The following is a 6,974-nucleotide window of genomic DNA, read 5'->3' on the forward strand; positions in this document are numbered from 1 at the left end:
AAAACGACAGTGTTACCCCTTTTGTTTTTTTTCACTTTTGGGCGAAAAATTAAGTTCCTCCAATCTTCTCAAAACTCTGGATTATGATAGAGGGCTGTGAGACTTTGACGTGAGTGCAAAAATGGAGGCTCTAGACCCTTCCAGAGCTGAGATATCGAATTTCAAAATTTCGACCCGAAAAAAAAACGACAGTGTTACCCCTTTTGTTTTTTTTCACTTTTGGGCGAAAAATTAAGTTCCTCCAATCTTCTCAAAACTCTGGATTATGATAGAGGGCTGTGAGACTTTGACGTGAGTGCAAAAATGGAGGCTCTAGACCCTTCCAGAGCTGAGATATCGAATTTCAAAATTTCGACCCGAAAAAAAAACGACAGTGTTACCCCTTTTGTTTTTTTTCACTTTTGGGCGAAAAATTAAGTTCCTCCAATCTTCTCAAAACTCTGGATTATGATAGAGGGCTGTGAGACTTTGACGTGAGTGCAAAAATGGAGGCTCTAGACCCTTCCAGAGCTGAGATATCGAATTTCAAAATTTCGACCCGAAAAAAAAACGACAGTGTTACCCCTTTTGTTTTTTTTCACTTTTGGGGCGAAAAATTATGTTCCTCCAATCTTCTCAAAACTCTGGATTATGATAGAGGGCTGTGAGACTTTGACGTGAGTGCAAAAATGGAGGCTCTAGACCCTTCCAGAGCTGAGATATCGAATTTCAAAATTTCGACCCGAAAAAAAAACGACAGTGTTACCCCTTTTGTTTTTTTTCACTTTTGGGCGAAAAATTAAGTTCCTCCAATCTTCTCAAAACTCTGGATTATGATAGAGGGCTGTGAGACTTTGACGTGAGTGCAAAAATGGAGGCTCTAGACCCTTCCAGAGCTGAGATATCGAATTTCAAAATTTCGACCCGAAAAAAAAACGACAGTGTTACCCCTTTTGTTTTTTTTCACTTTTGGGCGAAAAATTAAGTTCCTCCAATCTTCTCAAAACTCTGGATTATGATAGAGGGCTGTGAGACTTTGACGTGAGTGCAAAAATGGAGGCTCTAGACCCTTCCAGAGCTGAGATATCGAATTTCAAAATTTCGACCCGAAAAAAAAACGACAGTGTTACCCCTTTTGTTTTTTTTCACTTTTGGGCGAAAAATTAAGTTCCTCCAATCTTCTCAAAACTCTGGATTATGATAGAGGGCTGTGAGACTTTGACGTGAGTGCAAAAATGGAGGCTCTAGACCCTTCCAGAGCTGAGATATCGAATTTCAAAATTTCGACCCGAAAAAAAAACGACAGTGTTACCCCTTTTGTTTTTTTTCACTTTTGGGCGAAAAATTAAGTTCCTCCAATCTCCTCAAAACTCTGGATTATGATAGAGGGCTGTGAGACTTTGACGTGAGTGCAAAAATGGAGGCTCTAGACCCTTCCAGAGCTGAGATATCGAATTTCAAAATTTCGACCCGAAAAAAAAACGACAGTGTTACCCCTTTTGTTTTTTTTCACTTTTGGGCGAAAAATTAAGTTCCTCCAATCTCCTCAAAACTCTGGATTATGATAGAGGGCTGTGAGACTTTGACGTGAGTGCAAAAATGGAGGCTCTAGACCCTTCCAGAGCTGAGATATCGAATTTCAAAATTTCGACCCGAAAAAAAAACGACAGTGTTACCCCTTTTGTTTTTTTTCACTTTTGGGCGAAAAATTAAGTTCCTCCAATCTTCTCAAAACTCTGGATTATGATAGAGGGCTGTGAGACTTTGACCTGAGTGCAAAAATGGAGGCTCTAGACCCTTCCAGAGCTGAGATATCGAATTTCAAAATTTCGACCCGAAAAAAAAACGACAGTGTTACCCCTTTTGTTTTTTTTCACTTTTGGGCGAAAAATTAAGTTCCTCCAATCTTCTCAAAACTCTGGATTATGATAGAGGGCTGTGAGACTTTGACCTGAGTGCAAAAATGGAGGCTCTAGACCCTTCCAGAGCTGAGATATCGAATTTCAAAATTTCGACCCGAAAAAAAAAACGACAGTGTTACCCCTTTTGTTTTTTTTCACTTTTGGGCGAAAAATTAAGTTCCTCCAATCTTCTCAAAACTCTGGATTATGATAGAGGGCTGTGAGACTTTGACCTGAGTGCAAAAATGGAGGCTCTAGACCCTTCCAGAGCTGAGATATCGAATTTCAAAATTTCGACCCGAAAAAAAAACGACAGTGTTACCCCTTTTGTTTTTTTTCACTTTTGGGCGAAAAATTAAGTTCCTCCAATCTTCTCAAAACTCTGGATTATGATAGAGGGCTGTGAGACTTTGACCTGAGTGCAAAAATGGAGGCTCTAGACCCTTCCAGAGCTGAGATATCGAATTTCAAAATTTCGACCCGAAAAAAAAAACGACAGTGTTACCCCTTTTGTTTTTTTTCACTTTTGGGCGAAAAATTAAGTTCCTCCAATCTTCTCAAAACTCTGGATTATGATAGAGGGCTGTGAGACTTTGACCTGAGTGCAAAAATGGAGGCTCTAGACCCTTCCAGAGCTGAGATATCGAATTTCAAAATTTCGACCCGAAAAAAAAACGACAGTGTTACCCCTTTTGTTTTTTTTTCACTTTTGGGCGAAAAATTAAGTTCCTCCAATCTTCTCAAAACTCTGGATTATGATAGAGGGCTGTGAGACTTTGACGTGAGTGCAAAAATGGAGGCTCTAGACCCTTCCAGAGCTGAGATATCGAATTTCAAAATTTCGACCCGAAAAAAAAACGACAGTGTTACCCCTTTTGTTTTTTTTTCACTTTTGGGCGAAAAATTAAGTTCCTCCAATCTTCTCAAAACTCTGGATTATGATAGAGGGCTGTGAGACTTTGACGTGAGTGCAAAAATGGAGGCTCTAGACCCTTCCAGAGCTGAGATATCGAATTTCAAAATTTCGACCCGAAAAAAAAACGACAGTGTTACCCCTTTTGTTTTTTTTTCACTTTTGGGCGAAAAATTAAGTTCCTCCAATCTTCTCAAAACTCTGGATTATGATAGAGGGCTGTGAGACTTTGACGTGAGTGCAAAAATGGAGGCTCTAGACCCTTCCAGAGCTGAGATATCGAATTTCAAAATTTCGACCCGAAAAAAAAACGACAGTGTTACCCCTTTTGTTTTTTTTCACTTTTGGGGCGAAAAATTAAGTTCCTCCAATCTTCTCAAAACTCTGGATTATGATAGAGGGCTGTGAGACTTTGACGTGAGTGCAAAAATGGAGGCTCTAGACCCTTCCAGAGCTGAGATATCGAATTTCAAAATTTCGACCCGAAAAAAAAACGACAGTGTTACCCCTTTTGTTTTTTTTCACTTTTGGGCGAAAAATTAAGTTCCTCCAATCTTCTCAAAACTCTGGATTATGATAGAGGGCTGTGAGACTTTGACGTGAGTGCAAAAATGGAGGCTCTAGACCCTTCCAGAGCTGAGATATCGAATTTCAAAATTTCGACCCGAAAAAAAAACGACAGTGTTACCCCTTTTGTTTTTTTTCACTTTTGGGCGAAAAATTAAGTTCCTCCAATCTTCTCAAAACTCTGGATTATGATAGAGGGCTGTGAGACTTTGACGTGAGTGCAAAAATGGAGGCTCTAGACCCTTCCAGAGCTGAGATATCGAATTTCAAAATTTCGACCCGAAAAAAAAACGACAGTGTTACCCCTTTTGTTTTTTTTCACTTTTGGGCGAAAAATTAAGTTCCTCCAATCTTCTCAAAACTCTGGATTATGATAGAGGGCTGTGAGACTTTGACCTGAGTGCAAAAATGGAGGCTCTAGACCCTTCCAGAGCTGAGATGTCGAATTTCAAAATTTCGACCCGAAAAAAAAAACGACAGTGTTACCCCTTTTGTTTTTTTTCGTTTTTGGGCGAAAAATTAAGTTCCTCCAATCTTCTCAAAACTCTGGATTATGATAGAGGGCTGTGAGACTTTGACCTGAGTGCAAAAATTGAGGCTCTAGACCCTTCCAGAGCTGAGATGTCGAATTTCAAAATTTCGACCCGAAAAAAAAAATGACAGTGTTACCCCTTTTGTTTTTTTTCACTTTTGGGCGAAAAATTAAGTTCCTCCAATCTTCTCAAAACTCTGGATTATGATAGAGGGCTGTGAGACTTTGACCTGAGTGCAAAAATGGAGGCTCTACACCCTTCCAGAGCTGAGATATCGAATTTCAAAATTTCGACCCGAAAAAAAACGACAGTGTTACCCCTTTTGTTTTTTTTTCGTTTTTGGGCGAAAAATTAAGTTCCTCCAATCTTCTCAAAACTCTGGATTATGATAGAGGGCTGTGAGACTTTGACCTGAGTGCAAAAATGGAGGCTCTAGACCCTTCCAGAGCTGAGATATCGAATTTCAAAATTTCGACCCGAAAAAAAAACGACAGTGTTACCCCTTTTGTTTTTTTCCGTTTTTGGGCGAAAAATTAAGTTCCTCCAATCTTCTCAAAACTCTGGATTATGATAGAGGGCTGTGAGACTTTGACCTGAGTGCAAAAATGGAGGCTCTAGCCCCTGCCAGAGCTGAGATATCGAATTTCAAAATTTCGACCCGAAAAAAAAACGACAGTGTTACCCCTTTTGTTTTTTTTCGTTTTTGGGCGAAAAATTAAGTTTCTCCAATCTTCTCAAAACTCTGGATTATGATAGAGGGCTGTGAGACTTTGACCTGAGTGCAAAAATGGAGGCTCTAGACCCTTCCAGAGCTGAGATATCGAATTTCAAAATTTCGACCCGAAAAAAAAACGACAGTGTTATAGTGATCGACCGATATATCGGCCGGCCGATATATCGGGCCGATATTTGAGGTTTTTACGTGTATCGGAATCGGCCGATACACCGCTGCGCGTTCGCCGATAGTTTTTTTTTCACGCCGTTATTTATAGACAGGCGACCACGGGCAGCTCCGTGCTGCTGGAGATGCTGCAGTTCACGTGCCCCGCCCTCCTCCACTAGCAGAGTGCAACCTGCTCTTCACGAGAATGGTAACTTAAACTTTCAAAGGATCTTTTAAATGTTTGACTCCTGAAATATTGTCAAACACTTTGAAAATGGAAACACGTCGCCCTATAACTGTTATGTGCTTGCAACTAAGCAAGTTTGTGGGTCCAAATGGAAAACGCGAATGCCTCGTCTATAAAACTTAACTGCTTGCCATTGTATTAAGAAGCTGCAAATAGTTAAGGTGTAGGTTATCCGTTCAGTATGCATTAGGACTGTCTATGAATATTCTACATTCGAATATCTATTAATTTTGAAGGTGAAAATTAATATTTGAATGTGGAAAAACACGCCCGCGGTTGCAGACTAATAACGTTACCACAGCTGCACAGCTCGCTCGGAGCGCTCACTGTCGGTTCTATACTGTGAAACTTCAATCACTGAATGAACTGAAGCCTGCTATATTTGGGACAAGAGTCGCGACTCGCAACCTTAAATTGCTTGCACAAAACTCTTGTTTAGCACTCAACATTTGTTTGTTGTTCATTTAACCGACGCGCAGAGAGCGTGAGGGCGAGAGAGAGCCTGAGCGAGTCCAGGCGAGAGAGTGAGCTCTGCGGTCTTGGCCATTAGTTGATTTACTTGATTTTTAATACGTTGTCAAATATGTTTAAACTCAAATAAACCATCTAATACTAGTAGTTATGTCTCTTTTTATTAATGTGTCCTGTTATTGATGTAATGCGCGTCAACAACAAAACGCGCAACGGGATGTTCGAATATGTTTTTTAGAGGGAATATGCAAACGCCATTTGAGCAATTTTGACAGCCCTAGTATGCATACGATAACGAACTCTGGTCATAGGAGAATGCCAACGTTATTCTGTGCTTTTTGTGGGAGATTTATTCAGCGCTCACCTGGCTGAGGTTTGGGGCGTGTGGAGTTTGTCTCCCTCGCAATCGCAGTAATATTAGAGACTAGACATGCTCATTTTATTTTATGTAGGAAAATTGAAACCATGCAGTACATAGTTCGTTTCTTTTAAAATGAAGTACAGTGTGCACTGTGCACTTTATTATGCTGGTTGCTACTGTGTGCAATAGTGTAATTATTTAATTTAAGCTTAAATATTCATTTTCAGCATTGAACTTTTTTTGTTCTACTTCATGTTTTTAATATTTTTTAAATTGTTTATCTACTTGTTCTTGTTCTACCTCACATGTTTTTACTATTTGTTAAATATTAATTTTGAAGTTAGTTAAATGTTACTTTTATTAAATTGAGACCTGTAACATTTGTTAACATCATGTTATTTTTAAGATGTAAATTGAGGGAGCAAAATGTATCGGCTCCAAATATCGGCTCAAGAAAATCGGCAGCCCGTATCGGTCATCGGCTAAGGCTGATGGGAAAAAAATCGGTATCGGTATCGGCACTAAAAAATCCATATCGGTCGATCCCTACAGTGTTACCCCTTTTGTTTTTTTTCGTTTTTGGGCGAAAAATTAAGTTTCTCCAATCTTCTCAAAACTCTGGATTATGATAGAGGGCTGTGAGACTTTGACGTGAGTGCAAAAATGGAGGCTCTAGACCCTTCCAGAGCTGAGATATCGAATTTCAAAATTTCGACCCGAAAAAAAAACGACAGTGTTACCCCTTTTGTTTTTTTTCACTTTTGGGCGAAAAATTAAGTTCCTCCAATCTTCTCAAAACTCTGGATTATGATAGAGGGCTGTGAGACTTTGACGTGAGTGCAAAAATGGAGGCTCTAGACCCTTCCAGAGCTGAGATATCGAATTTCAAAATTTCGACCCGAAAAAAAAAACGACAGTGTTACCCCTTTTGTTTTTTTTTGTTTTTGGGCGAAAAATTAAGTTCCTCCAATCTTCTCAAAACTCTGGATTATGATAGAGGGCTGTGAGACTTTGACCTGAGTGCAAAAATGGAGGCTCTAGACCCTTCCAGAGCTGAGATATCGAATTTCAAAATTTCGACCCGAAAAAAAAACGAAAGTGTTACCCCTTTTGTTTTTT

Source organism: Pimephales promelas, chromosome 16, assembly GCF_988280905.1.
Source record: "Pimephales promelas chromosome 16, fPimPro1.hap1.1, whole genome shotgun sequence".
NCBI classification, from domain to species: domain Eukaryota; kingdom Metazoa; phylum Chordata; class Actinopteri; order Cypriniformes; family Leuciscidae; genus Pimephales; species Pimephales promelas.